The 14,306-nt window shown below is 36.4% G+C and overlaps 1 protein-coding gene and 1 pseudogene across 11 annotated transcripts in view; both read right to left on the bottom strand.

The window, feature by feature from the left end:
- Window positions 1-14,306, bottom strand: part of ROBO2 (roundabout guidance receptor 2) — a 1,626,757-nt gene that overhangs the window by 1,064,058 nt on the left and 548,393 nt on the right. The window lies entirely within an intron of this gene.
- On the bottom strand, window positions 7,940-11,420 carry LOC112834078 (microtubule-associated protein RP/EB family member 1 pseudogene; annotated as a pseudogene).

The following is a 14,306-nucleotide window of genomic DNA, read 5'->3' as shown; positions in this document are numbered from 1 at the left end:
AAGAAAAAGACATCACTTGATAATCGATGTTTGCATTCACTAGTTCTGCTTATGCTAAGCAATAGTATAGTGCATACAGCATAGGTGGATGAGCTGCCCTGGCAAAATGGAGATGGGACATTTGGTAGAATCTTAGTTCAATATACTATGGAGGTAAATTATTTGTCTAAACATAGAGTTTCTTTTGGGTTGTTGGCATTAGAGTGAATTTTTGCTTCTTACTCCTGCCTTGAAAATACTGAGTAACTCTCCATACATTTAGAAATATTAATAAGCAAGAAAAGAGTTTATCTGATTGTTTTTTAAACTTGAAATTTCATTTTTCAAATTAATTAATTTTTTACAAATATTGCCTTGATTCTCCTTTCTGGTCAGATATATTAGAAACAGAGAGTAAGACACATGGGTCAACAGTTGGAATTAGGAAATAAGCAGTGGTGTGAATAATCTCAAACCATTAGGTGATTACAAAAAAAAAAAATTCCATTTGGCTCTTAAATACACACAATGAGTGAGGGAGAATAGATTTATTTCTCTAATTACCCCATGATGTACTTGGGCCAATACTGAAATGATTCTACATACCTAAGCACACAGCAACTACTGGAGGCAAGGACGGACCTAGAAACATACCGGATACAGAGAGAACATTTTTCGCATACAATCAATAATGTAAAATGCCATTCTTAGAGCTGTGTCTGCATTATGACAAAACTGGTCAATTTCTTCAATACAGATAAGGAATTAAGGAAATTCCTCAAAATGAAAGAAAGAAAATCAAGTTAACTTTTTTAAACACTAAACTGATCACTTCAGTCAAAACAGCTAACTTCAAAGCCACATGCAGATGCAAATATAGTCAAAGTAGAGCAAATTATATTGCCAAGTTCCTTATAAACATTGACCATTATTCCTACTCTATAAATCAAAACTTTAAAAATGAGTTTTACCAAATTTGTAGTAACTTTATATAAAGTGGTGCAAACATAGAAATGTGAGATTTTTTTAAAAGATTGATTTGTTTGTTTACTTACTTATTTATTTATTTATTTATGAGAGAGAAAGAGAGCATGAGCAGAAGGGGCAGAGGGAGAGAGAAGAAAGATGAGATGTTTTTAAAAGTCAATGTCAAAGGAGAAATGCAGCCAAAGAAGGCAAGGAAAAACAGAAAATACACATGGTGAGTTACCATCTCTCCAGCATTTATTATGTGCTGAATATGGTGCTTGTCTGTAGATACTTTATCATAACCCTCAAAACAATGCCCAAATGTAGGCATTAAGATTGCTACTTATCCAGTGAAGAATTTGAGGCTCATAGAGTTTGAAAATTTTATCTTACCCAAGATACAGAATTGGTAAGTTGTGAAACTTTCCAATTTGGACTCAGACATGTCTGTTTTAAAGACTTGCTTCCCCTGCTCTTGTCTATTAAAATGGAAAAAAAAAAAAAAAGACAGAATGCAAAGATGCAAAGCAACGTTTGTACATTACAAAGTAGTCCAGATCTGAAAGGTTATATCCTGAACCCTTAATCTAAAAATCAGAAAGACCCTTCTTAAAACTAGTGGGGTTTGTTTGTTTAAGATGTGGGCTGTTAGCATCCTGCAATGCAGAGGTTTTTCTCATGATTATTTGATTCATGTGAGTTTTACATGAAAAAAGCAGTTTTACATGAAAAGTTGAGAATTCATGTCTAAGGTCCCTCAGTAGATTGGGCCTAGACTAGTATCTGGATCATCCGGACCTGGTTTTCCTCCACAAAAAAAAAAAAAAAAAAAAAAAAAATTAAAGGTTAACCTAGATGACTCTTAAGATAAAACTCAGTAAATGTTAACATCCTTGCTTCTCAATCCAATATTCTCTCCACAACTCTAACCTATTTATCATTATAATAACAAATCCTTCTGATTGGCTGGTGATCACTAATGATCACCAGCCCATTAACAGTTGATCAGGTGATCAATGATCCAGTTTATTAAGAGTTGATCAGAACCAACCTGCACTAGAGACAGAGAACCAAACATTTCTGGTTTGTATCTTGTCACCTGACAGGGACAGGGAGTAAAGATGTATTTATATTGTTATTACAAAGGAACAGAATTTTCCTATTTGACTGATGTCTGGGTGCTCTGAATTTGTTCTTATGTTTTTGGGCTGATCAACTTATTTTGGGTACATAAGTTCCTTGATTCTCCCTCCTCTGTTCAAGTTGTATTGATCTTGTCAAGTGCATCAATGCGTCGGAATATTGGGAAAAGGTAAGGACTGATCCAGGTCAAAGGTACTAAACCCTAAACCAGATACTTTAAGGGGAAAAAAAGGAGTACTAAATGGAAACACATATTTTACAGATCACTTCCTTTTCTCTATTTCTGTTTCTGTTTTATAGGTCTTCTAACAAGGGGAAAAGGTCCACGTTTACCATTTTGGCAGTCTCTAACGTCTAACATGCCAATTGCCTGGTACGTAAAAGTGAGGAAGGTAACATCTGGGACATTTGATATTTTTTTATAGGATACAATGATGGTTGTTTCTTTCAAGATGTTAAACTAGTTTATTAAACTTATCCCTTGATGGTAGTGTGTTTATTCACCCTTAACCTTCCAACTTGTTTTGCTTTGTAGTTGCAGCCAGGAACTTTGGGAAGGTTTGGCATCCTACATGTTAATTTATTTTTGAAATGATCAGATCATTGTTTTATACCTGTGCAAACATCTGAGGTCGACATCAGGATTCAGCAAACTTTTTCTATAAAGGGACAAATAATAAATATTTTTATCTTTTATAGACCATTTGTCTCTGCTGCCACTGCAGAAGTCAGCTGTTGCGTGAAAGCAGTTATAAACAATATGCTTGTGACACAGTGGATATGGCTGTGTTCCAATAACTTTATTTATCAAAACCATGCCACGAATAAGATTTAGCAGTGAGTTGTTTGATGATCCTGATCTAGATCCTTGGATTTCTGGCCATGCAATTATGTCATATCTTCAAGCATTAAACTATCGTTACATATTAAACATAAATGGATACGCAATAAGGTTTTGGAAACCTATTCTGTCTGAGTTATTGTTTCCTTGATTTGCAGTTAAATCTGACTCAACTTTCTCATTCCTGATCACATTTCATCTCCTCTGGGAAGCTTTTCCAGTTCCTTTTCCAGTCCACCCCCAACTCACAAGTCAGTTTTCCTTCTTTGTATAACTACCACATCTTAAATATATTTCACATTATGTGATATGAGTTTATATGTCTTTCTTCTTCATCAAATCTAGGTTTTGAGAGATGGATAAACTGTTACTCATCTTTGATCAGTCCCTATGGCCAAGGACTAATTTTAGCTTGTAATTAAGTATTTATTTTTTTTAAGATTTTATTTATTTATTTATTTATTTATTTGAGAGAGAGAATGAGAGAGAGAGAGAGCATGAGAGGGCAGAGGGTCAGAGGGAGGAGCAGACTCCCTGCCGAGCAGGGAGCCTGATGTGGGACTCGATCCTTGGACTCCAGGATCATGACCTGAGCCGAAGGCAGTCACTTAACCAACTGAGCCACCCAGGCGCCCTGTAATTAAGTATTTAGTAAGTGCTTGTTCAGCAATATGCATCAGGGAGTTTAAGTCTGTAGTAACATTTAGATAAGATGCGAGCTGATACTTTAGAATAGGTATATATAGCCTTGAAGTATATTAGCTTTTTTTAACAAATAGGAAATTTTAAGATGTCAAACCATCATATCATCTCAGATAAAAGACTATCCTAATCTGCCTTGCTAACTGGTTGCTATCATGTGACTAATATAAGAATGAAAAATGCTGTGTGGAACTTCCAGCAAGGCCTCTTAAAGAGACCCGACCTGGCTCTGAGGAGCACCCCTTTGACGCTCTTACCTGCTTTCTGGAACACAGAAATTCTGAGTCAACCTCAAGCGGACATTTTGGAGCAGAATACAGAGAGTACCTGGGTCTTTGATGTCATGTTGGCACTCTGTGACTCTTGTGGACTGCCTTCCTCCCAAATTTTTTTTATGTACCACCAATTTTATTTCTGGTCTCTATTACAGAAGCCTACCTGATAATGTCTAACTAATATAGTGCTATATATTACATTTAACATTAAGTAATTTCAATGTATTCTAAATCTTATGCCAATGTATCTTTGCCAAATATAGAAACAAAAGAGAATCCTCCATGATGATAAAGAACAAGAGAGAGAGAGAACTCTCCTTGGAATGATAAAGAAGATAAACATCAGGACTTTCCAAAAGGACAGTAACTTTATAAAATATAATATTAAAGAGTATTTTAATCTAAAATGAGAAGTAATGTGAACATGGTACTTTCTTATTTATCTACATAAAACTATTTCTCATTTCAGACAAATATTCAGGGTATTTGTCATGGCAGGAGAACAAAATGCATGTAGATGGCATAAAACCATTTAGGCATTAGCCTGTTTGGATTCTCAGTACTGTATGTTGACAAGATGTGTGATTGCTATTTTTTTAATTTAACATTTTTATGATTGGTTAAATTTTTCACTTTTAATGAAATGTTTATTTTTTAATTAATTAATTTTTATTTAAATTCAATTAATTAACATATAATGTATTATTGGTTTCAGAGGTAGAGGTCAGTGATTCATCAGCCTTAAAGAATACCCACTGCTCATTACATCACGTTCCCTCCTTAATGTCCATCGCCCAGTTAGCCCACCCCCTTCCCCTCCAGCAACCCTCAGTATGTTTCCTATGATTAAGAGTTTCTTATGGTTTGTCTCCCTCTCTGATTGCATCTTGGATTATTTTTTCCTCTCTTCTCCATGATCCTCTGTTTTGTTTCTTAAATTCCACATATAAGTGAGATCATATGATAATTGTCCTTCTCTGACTAACATATTTCACTTAGCATATTACCCTTTAGTTCCATCCACGTTGTTGCAAGTGGCAAGATTTCATTTTTTTGGTGACTGAGTAGCATTCCATTGTATGTATGTGTGTGTGTATATATATATATATATATATACACACCACATCTTTATCCATTCAGCTGTCCATGGACATTTGGGCTCTTTCCAAAGTTTGGCTATTATGGACAATGGTGCTATAAAATTGGGGTGCAGGTACCCCTTCGGATCACTACATTTGTATCTTTGGGGTAAATACCTAGTAGTGCAATTGCTGGGTCGTAGGGTAGCTCTATTTTCATCTTTTTGAGGAACCTCCACACTGTTTTCCAGAGTGGCTGCACCAGCTTGCATTCCCACCAACAGTGTAGGAGGGTTCCCCTTTCTCCACATCCCCGCCAATATCTGTCGTTTCCTGACTTGTTCATTTTAGCCATTCTGACTGGTGTGAGGTGGTACCTCATTGTGGTTTTGATTTGGATTTCCCTGATGCTGAATTAATGTTGAGCATTTTTTCACGTGTCTGTTGGCCATTTGGGTGTCTTCTTTGGAGAAATGTCTGTTCATGTCTTCTGCCCATTTCTTGATTAGATTATTTGTTCTTTGGGTGTTGAGTTTGTTAAGTTCTTTATAGATTTTGGATACTAGCCCTTTATCTGATAAGACATTTGCAAATATCTTCTTCCATTCTGTCGGTTGTCTTTTGGTTTTGTTGACTGTTTCCTTTGCTATACAAAAGCTTTTTATCTTGATGAAGTCCCAATAGTTCATTTTCACGTTTGTTTCCCTTGCTTTTGGAGAGTGTCTAGCAAGAAGTTGCAAGAAGTTGTTGCGGCTGAGGTCAAAGAGTTTGCTGCCTGTGCTCTCCTCTAGGATTTTGATGGATTTCTGTTACACATTTAGGTCTTTCATTCATTTTGAGTCTATTTTTGTGTATGGTGTAAGAAAATGGTCCACTTTCATTCTTCTACATGTGGCTGTCCAATTTTCCTAATACCATTTGTTAAAGAGACTGTCTTTTTTTTCCACTGGGTATTTTTTCCTTCTTTCTCAAAGATTAGTTGACCATAGGGTTGAGGGTCATTTTCTGGGTTCTCTATTCTGTTCCACTGATGTGTGTGCCTGTTTTTGTACAGTATCATATTGTCTTGGTGAGTACACCTTTGTAATAGAGCTTGAAGTCCGGAATTGTGATGCCACCACTTTTGGTTTTCTTTTTCAATATTCCTTTGGTAATTCAAGATCTTTTCTGGTTCCATACAAATTTTAGGATTATTTGTTCCAGCTCTGTGAAAAAAGTTGATGGTATTTTGATAGGGATTGAATTGAATGTGTAGATTGCTTTGGGTAGCATAGACATTTTAACAATATTTACTCTTCCAATCCATGAACATGGAATGTTTTTCCATTTCTTTGTGTCTTCCTCAATTTCTTTCATGAGTGTTCTATAGTGTTCTGAGTACAGATCCTTTGCCTCTTTTGTTAGGTTTATTCCTAGATATCTTATGATTTTTGGTGCGATTGTAAATGGGATCGACTTCTTAGTTTCTCTTTCTTCTGTCTCATTGTTAGTGTTTAGAAATGCAATTGATTTCTGTGCATTGATTTTATATCCTGCCACTTTGCTGAATTCCTGTATAAGTTCTAACAATTTTGGGGTGGAGTCTTCTGGGTGTTCCAACATAAAGTGTCATGTCATCTGCAAAGAGTGAGAGTTTGACTTCTTTTATTTCTTTTGTTGTCTGGTTGCTGAGGCTAGGACTTCTATACTATGTTGAACAACACTGGTGATAGTTGATATCCCTGCCATGTTCCTAACCTTAAGGGAAAAGCTCTCAGTTTTTCCCCCATTGAGAATCATATTCACTGTGGGCTTTTCATATATGGCTTTTATGATATTGAGCTATGTTCCCTCTATCCCTACATTGTGAATCAAGAAAGGATGGTGCACTTTGTCCAATGCTGTTCCTGCATCAATTGAGAGGATATGTTTCTTGTCCTTTCTTTTATTAATGTACTGTATCACATTGATTGATTTGCAGATGTTGAACCACCCTTGCAGCCCAGGAATAAATCCCAGTTGGTCGTGGTGAATAATTCTTTTAATGTGCTGTTGGATCCTATAGGGTGGTTATTGGTGAGAATTTTGGCATCCATGTTCATCAGGGATATTGGTCTGTAATTCTTTTTGGTGAGGTCTTTGGTTTTGGGATCAAGGTAATGCTGGCCTCGGAAGTTTTCCTTTCATTCAATTTTTTGAAACAGCTTCAGAAGAATAGGTATTAATTCTTCTTTAAGTGTCTGGTAGAATTCCCCTGGGAAGCCATCCGGCCCTGGACTCTGTTGGGAGATTTTTGATGACTGCTTCAATTTCCTTGCTGGTTATGAGTCTTTTCAGGTTTTCTATTTCTTCCTGTTTCAGTTTTGGTAGTTTTTAAGTTTCTAGTAATGCATCCATTTCTTCCAGATTGCCTAATTTGTTGGCATATAGTTGCTCATAATATGTTCTTATAATTGTTTGTATCTTTGGTGTTGGTTGTGATTTCTCCTCTTTAATTCCTGATTTTAATTATTCAGCTCCTTTCTCTTTTCTTTTCTTTTTCTTTTTTATTTTAAATACTCTTAAGGCATTTATTTATTAAAACGTTCTCTGCCAAGATTTCACATTAGCTTAAAATTCAAATCAGTCTGTACATTTCTCTACTAAGGTCTCCACCTCAGTGTATTCCATAAAAACACCTTCTCCAGCAATCAGAGTTACCAGCGTCCATACGGTGAGCCCCATGGTCAGCTTTTTTGTTCCCTAGGTGACCCAACTAGATGTTAATACTGCTCTGCTAAAGGGTAAAAGTTCCTCACTCAAACTCATTGGAAAAGGGGTGAAACTCCTGCAAAGTGCACTTTAAAAAGAGGTACTGTTTGCTCATGAAAAGAAACCAGTAAGTCCTCTAAGAATAATAAAAGGGGGTATTTTACAGTTAAGCACATGATTTGGAGTGAAGAATTCAGATGTTGCCCTGCTGGTCCAGGCTGTTAATACTCTTCTTGTTCCTCCTCTGGGCCCCTTTCATCAGGTATCACAAAGCCTTCGTCTGTGGCATAGACAATGTCCACAACTTCTGCAATACAGTGTTGTTTCCCCCCCTTGTTTTCCTGGCAAATCCATTCAATGTTCCTTAGCTTTCCAAAGTAGAAATCTCTTTCTTTCTCCAAGTCTTCGATGGTGAATTGACCTGCTGCATCATTTCAGCTGCTTCATCATCCCCATTGCCCACACCAGGATTCTTTTCCACCGCACCCAGCCCAGCCTTAGGGGTTGCAGTAATTCTCTGCACTGCTAGAGCTGAGAGATTTCTTTAGTTTGTTCAGAGCTGGACCAACAAGGGAGGGAGCCACTGCAGTTTCTTGACCTTGTCTAGCAGCTACAGGTCATAGTCTTTTTCATCATAGTTTGCATCAGAAAACTTCTTGAACCACTGAACAAATTCAAAATTGTCCTGAAACTTTCCTTTTACTAATTTGTCCAGAGGAATTATTTTGTCAACACCCATTCTCTTAAAACCTGCTTGTGGTATTTTGAAGTTCTGGATGTATTCATGTGCTAGCTCAGCCTGGAATTTCACTTTCTTCAAGGCAATGGATCCAGGGAACAGCATGTCCATAAACTGACAATGGGCAGTCCCTAGCACAACTGTTCGATCTTCGTCAGATTCAGCTGCAGAGACTCACAGATCCAGGCCACCATGTCACGTAGACTCAGGTTATCACTGGTGACCTGATGTTGAGTATGATGTGTTCACTGACATCTTCGGCTCTTGGCAGGACTGTGTCCACTGCCTGTGCCTGGCTTCAGTTCCATCTTCGTCTCATTCTCCTTTCTCTCTTCTTTTTGATAAGTCTGGCCAGAGGTTTATCAATCTTATTAATTCTTTCAAAGAATCAGCTCCTAGTTTCGTTGATCTGTTCTACTGTTCTTTTGGTTTCTATTTCATTGATTTCTTCTCTAATCTTTATTAATTCTCCTCTCTTACTGGGTTTAGGCTTTATTTGCTGTTCTTTCACCAGCTCCTTTAGATGTAAGGTCAAGTTGTGTATTTGAGATCTTTTTTGTGTCTTGAGAAAGTCTTGTATTGTTATATACTTCCCTCTTAGGACACCCTTTACTGCATCCCAAAGGTTTTGAACAGTTGTGTTTCACTTTCATTTGTTTCCATGACTTTTTTAATACTTCTTTAATTTCCTGGTTGACCCATTCATTCTTTAGTAAGATGCTCTTTAGCCTCCACATATTTGAGTTCTTTCCAAATTTCCTCTTGCAATTGAGCTCCAGTTTCAAAGCACTGTGGTCTGAAAATATGCAGGGAATGATCCCAATCTTTTGGTACCAGTTGAGACCTCATTTGTGACCCAGTATGTGATCTATTCTGGAGAATGTTCCGTGTGCACTCGAGAATGTGTATTCTGTTGCTTCAGGATGAAATGCTCTGAATATATCTGTAAAGTCCATCTGGTCCAGTGTGTCATTCAAAGCCTTTGTTTCCTTGTTGATCTTCTGCTTAGATTATCTGTCCATTGCAGTGAGTGGGGTGTTAAAGTCCCTGACTATTATTGTATTATTGTCGATGTGTTTCTTTAATTTTGTTATTAATTGGTTTATATAATTGGCTGCTCCCATGTTAGGGACATAAATATATACAATTGTTAGTTCTTGTTGGATAGACCCTTTAATTATGATATAGTGTTCTTCCTCATTTCTTCTTACAGTCTTAATTTAAAATCTAATATGTCTGATATAAGGATTGCCACCCCAGCTTTCTTTTGATATCCATTAGCACGATAAATGGTTTTCCACACCCTCACTTTCAATCTGGAGTTGTCTTTGGGTCTAAAATGAGTCTCTTGCAGACAGTATATCAATGGGTCTTACTTTTTAATCCAAGCTGATACCCTGAGTCTTTTGATTGGGGCATTTAGCCCATTTACATTCAGAGTAACTATTGAAAGATATGAATTTAGTGCCACTCTATTACCCGTAAAGTCACTGTTTCTGTATATTGTCTCTGTTCCTTTCTGGTCTTTGTTACTTTTGGGCTCTCTCTTCACTTAAAGAATCCCTTTTAATATTCCTTGCAGGGCTGGTTTGGTGATCACAAATTCTTCTAGTTTTTGTTTGTCCTGGGAACTTTTTATCTCTCTTTCTATTTTGAAAGACATCCTAGCTGAATAAAGAATTCTTGCCTGCATATTTTTCTCATTTAGCACTCTGAATACATCATGCTAGTCCTTTCTGCCCTGCCAGGTCTTTGTGGATAGGTCTGCTGCCAGTCTAATATTTTCTACCCTTGTAGGTTATGGACCTCTTATCCCCGAGCTGCTTTCAGAATGTTCTTTGTCTCTGAGATTTGCAAGTTTCACTACTATATGTCGGGATGTTGACCTATTTTTATTGATTTTGAGGGGGGTTCTCTGTGCCTCCTGGACTTGAATGCCTGTTTCCTTCTCCAGATTAGGGAAGTTTTCCATTATAATTTGCTCCAATATACCTTCCGTCCCTCTCTCTCTCTCTCTTTCTTCTTCCTCTGGGATCCCAATCATTCTAATATTGTTTGGCTTTATGGTATCACTTATATCTCAAATTCACCCCACATGATCCAGTTTATCTCTCTTTTTCTCAGCTTCTTTATTCTACATCATTTTGTCTTCTATATTGCTAATTCTCTCTTCTGTATCACTTATCCTAGGGGTCAGAGCCTCCATTTTTTATTACATCTCATGAAAAGCCTTTTTTATTTTGAATTGATTAGATTTTAGTTCTTTTATTTCTCCATAACGGGATTCCCTAGTGTCTTCTATGCTTTTTTTCATGCCCAGGTAGTATCTTTATAATCATTATTCTGAACTCTAGTTCCAACATCTTACTTATATCTGTACTGATTAGGTCCCTGGCAGTCAGTACTGCCTCTTGTTCTCTATTTTGGAGGTGAGTTTTTCCATCTTGTCATTCTTGCAGAAAATAGTTGCTTTTCTATTTGTAGAGTTGCAGCTATCCTTTTCTTAGATCTCTGGTTGAGTTCAGAATGATTTGATAGCTATCTAGCTGAAGTCCTGGGACCAGATGAAATTAAAGTCTCCTACTCCCAAGATATGTGATTGTTGATGTTTTGTGCCTCAAAGCATTTTCAGAAAGTTGATCATGATGAAAGAAACAAGGTATCCACTTTGGAGAGCAGTGTAGACAAGTGAATTTAAGTACAGAGTGAAGCTAGGCAACCTGATTTGTCTCCAGGATGTGTCACTCTAGCTGTGTGCACTTCAGCAGGTTACTAAAGCTCCTAATGGCTTTAGTTTCCTATCTATAAAATGGGAATAACCATATCAACGCCATTGGTTTCTATGATGATAAAATGGATCAATATATGTAAAAAAATATATGTAAAATACTTATGAATAGTAAATGTCATTTTACCTTTAGCTGTTTTTCTTTGCTGCCAATTGGATTTGAGCAGGAATTCATACTCTACCACTTGCCATCATGTGACCCAAGGAGAGTCATTTAACCTCCCTAGAGCCTCAACATTTTTATTGCTGAGATGAAGAGACATCAATCTATTAGTGTTATTGTGAAGATTGATTGAGATATACATAAAGCTGGTAGTCTGACGCCTGACCCATGGTAAGGATTTAACAAATTGTCATGCCTTTACTTTTCTCTTTTCCTCTTAGTTACTGCTAATCTCCACCCCTGCTGCAAATTTTTAAATAGGCGACTATATTGTTAGAATATGGTGGAATTCACCTAAATGAGCAAATGCATTCTTCAAACATATTTATACATATGTATGTATACAAATAAAACATTTAAATATATATATTTACATGTATTCATGCCCATTCAAAAAACACCGTACTTTCCAATCACACTGTGTGCATATTTTATTACAGAAAAGTTGAAGAAAATCATATGAGATTATAAAATGTATATATGAAATATCATGTAACTAGACCTATTTCTCATCAAATAAGTTAAACATAATCTTGCTGAAAACTGGTCTGGTATTTCCCATGTCTGTTTCTTAACTGTGTAAAAAACTCACTATCCCTTTGAGTAACATTTACTTTTTAAAGTAAGGAAAGAAAACCTGAACTTGACTTAGAGATTAAGCAATAAGCCATCTGCCTAATTACCCACAGGGACTTGCAGACTATTACAGAATATCATTCTGCCTGGGAAAGTTCTCCTTCTAACAACATTTATATTTCCCTTGAATACTATTTTTAGGTCATAATGCTTGTCAGATTATAGAAAATTGAGCCTCAGTTTCATCTCTAAAATAAAGGATATAGAAAATCTGATCTCCCAGGTCTTTTCTAGTTTAATTTTCTATGATTTTATGATTCTCTGGAGATTTGTTTCACTAGAAATGGTTGGGAGAGGGTGAAAGAAGAAAAGAGAGTGTGGACAAGAGCACTGGTAAATTTTAAAGTGGAGTGACAGCCCAGTTCACAGTCTACTAACAAAATATAATATTGAAAAAATATAATACGTCAAATCACTTTATGGTTGCCGCCTCTCCAATAATGATAGGAAATCTACAACTGAATATGAGAATGTGTTTTGGGTCACATTTTGAACGTCAAATTCATTAATGCAATTTTTGTGTAGGCTTCCCAAATCTGGGGGAAGGTCATAAGAGGGAGTAAACTCACTCTCTGTAACCTGCATAGATTCTTCCTTGGTGTGAGCAATGATGGGTGTGCGCATGGAGGGAGGAAGGGAGAAAAGGACACTTTGGGGGCATCTGGCAGAGTGGCAAAACAGCCTTGTCAGCTTTTTGTTGCTGACCAAGTCCCAGTTACAAATTCTTACTAAAAAGCATACATTATCAGCCCAAATCAAGATTGTAAAATATCCACTCCTCACTTTATGTAAACTGCACAGAATAAAATTCTGACTTTAGGCATATAATCCTATTAAAGTTTCAAACATTTTGCAGAGGAAACTACAAATAAACCTACGTCTATCAGGTGTCTAAATCTAGCTTTTCACCTCTGACTTTCTGTTTCATGTTTTTTTTTCTTTCTTTCTGCTTTTCACTTTCTTAAATGCTTCAGGGCTCTCAGTACCACATGCCACCAGCCAATATAAAACCTGCAAATGAAATTGAGAGGAAATTGGACATAAATGAATAACCAAGAAACTGCACATGTTGCTTTGAAGACCTCTTAGTTTTTCTACAAGTGACAGTTGGAACAAATTGTGTTCACTGCAAAAGAAATGGCAATGAGTGCTTGACAGAAAGTAGCTGAGCCATTCAGTTATTAACTCTATTTTATAGAGTTCCACAACATAAAGGACAGAACTTGTTTCTCTCTCACTATATTCCTAATATGTGACACAGTTTCTGACACAGAATAGGTGTATAATAAATATTTTTAGCTGTTGTTATGTAAAGGAGAAAAGAAAAGCTTAGGCTTTATGTGCAAATGTATATAATAGAGAGCAAAAATAATGTGTACATATTTGGTTGGATAAGTTTAAAATTTCCAGTATCTATTTTTTTGGGGAAAAAAATTAAGTATCTCAGGTTTTTGCTTGTTTTTGTTTGGTGATAGTTTGGAAACAAGGAAATACATTTAAGAATAAAATAATAAGCACACCAATTTCTTAAAGTTACAAATCACCCCCAAAATATGGAAACAAATCAAATTAACTTAAAGCATCAATTTTTCCCTTTCACCCAAACACTGTTTTGAATTGCAAGATTGCTGAGCAATAGAAAGTCACAGAAGAGGAAAGCAAGAGATTTGAAGAAACCACATTTAGAATTGGGTTAAAAAATAACTCTAATTAGCCACAAGTTAAGGAAAACTGCTAATTTGAACATCCCAGATTAGAAATAGTTGCTATCACAGAACAAAGATTAGCTATTAACAGGGTTCATCCGTGTGGAACAGAAGGTCAGGGAGAGAGGATTGCACAGTGGAAGGACAGTTCTGAAATCAGCTAGAAGTGAAAAAGCCATGAGGAGAAAAAAAAGGTTGAATTTAGGTTCTTTTACCCCAATCACTTTCTTAAGGAAAATGCAAGATAACACCCCTCAGATTTATATGGGTCTCAAACTAAGGGCTGATCTGCACTGTCATTAGTCAACAGGTGCCGTTGAAGAACACTGAAGAAAAGAGAGAAAAGGAAGGTTGAATAGTCCATTCTGATACTCATCGATCTTCTGGGCTTTCCCAGTAATAAGCAAAAACAAATTTTAAAATGTTCCTGTCATGGAGAATTTAGTCCTTAAGGCAATCTGTGGGCTGGAGAAACTGAGTTGAAGGTAAGATAGCAGGAAAAACTGACATTCAGAAGAGTTTTATGTGAAGTTACAGAAAAAGAAATAAGACTTTA

The sequence above is a fragment of the Callorhinus ursinus genome, unplaced genomic scaffold (assembly GCF_003265705.2).
Source record: "Callorhinus ursinus isolate GAN/ISIS: 27379988/994484 unplaced genomic scaffold, GSC_fseal_2.0 scaffold1, whole genome shotgun sequence".
Taxonomy (NCBI): Eukaryota; Metazoa; Chordata; class Mammalia; order Carnivora; family Otariidae; genus Callorhinus; species Callorhinus ursinus.
This window is presented reverse-complemented; position numbering and strand designations above follow the sequence as displayed.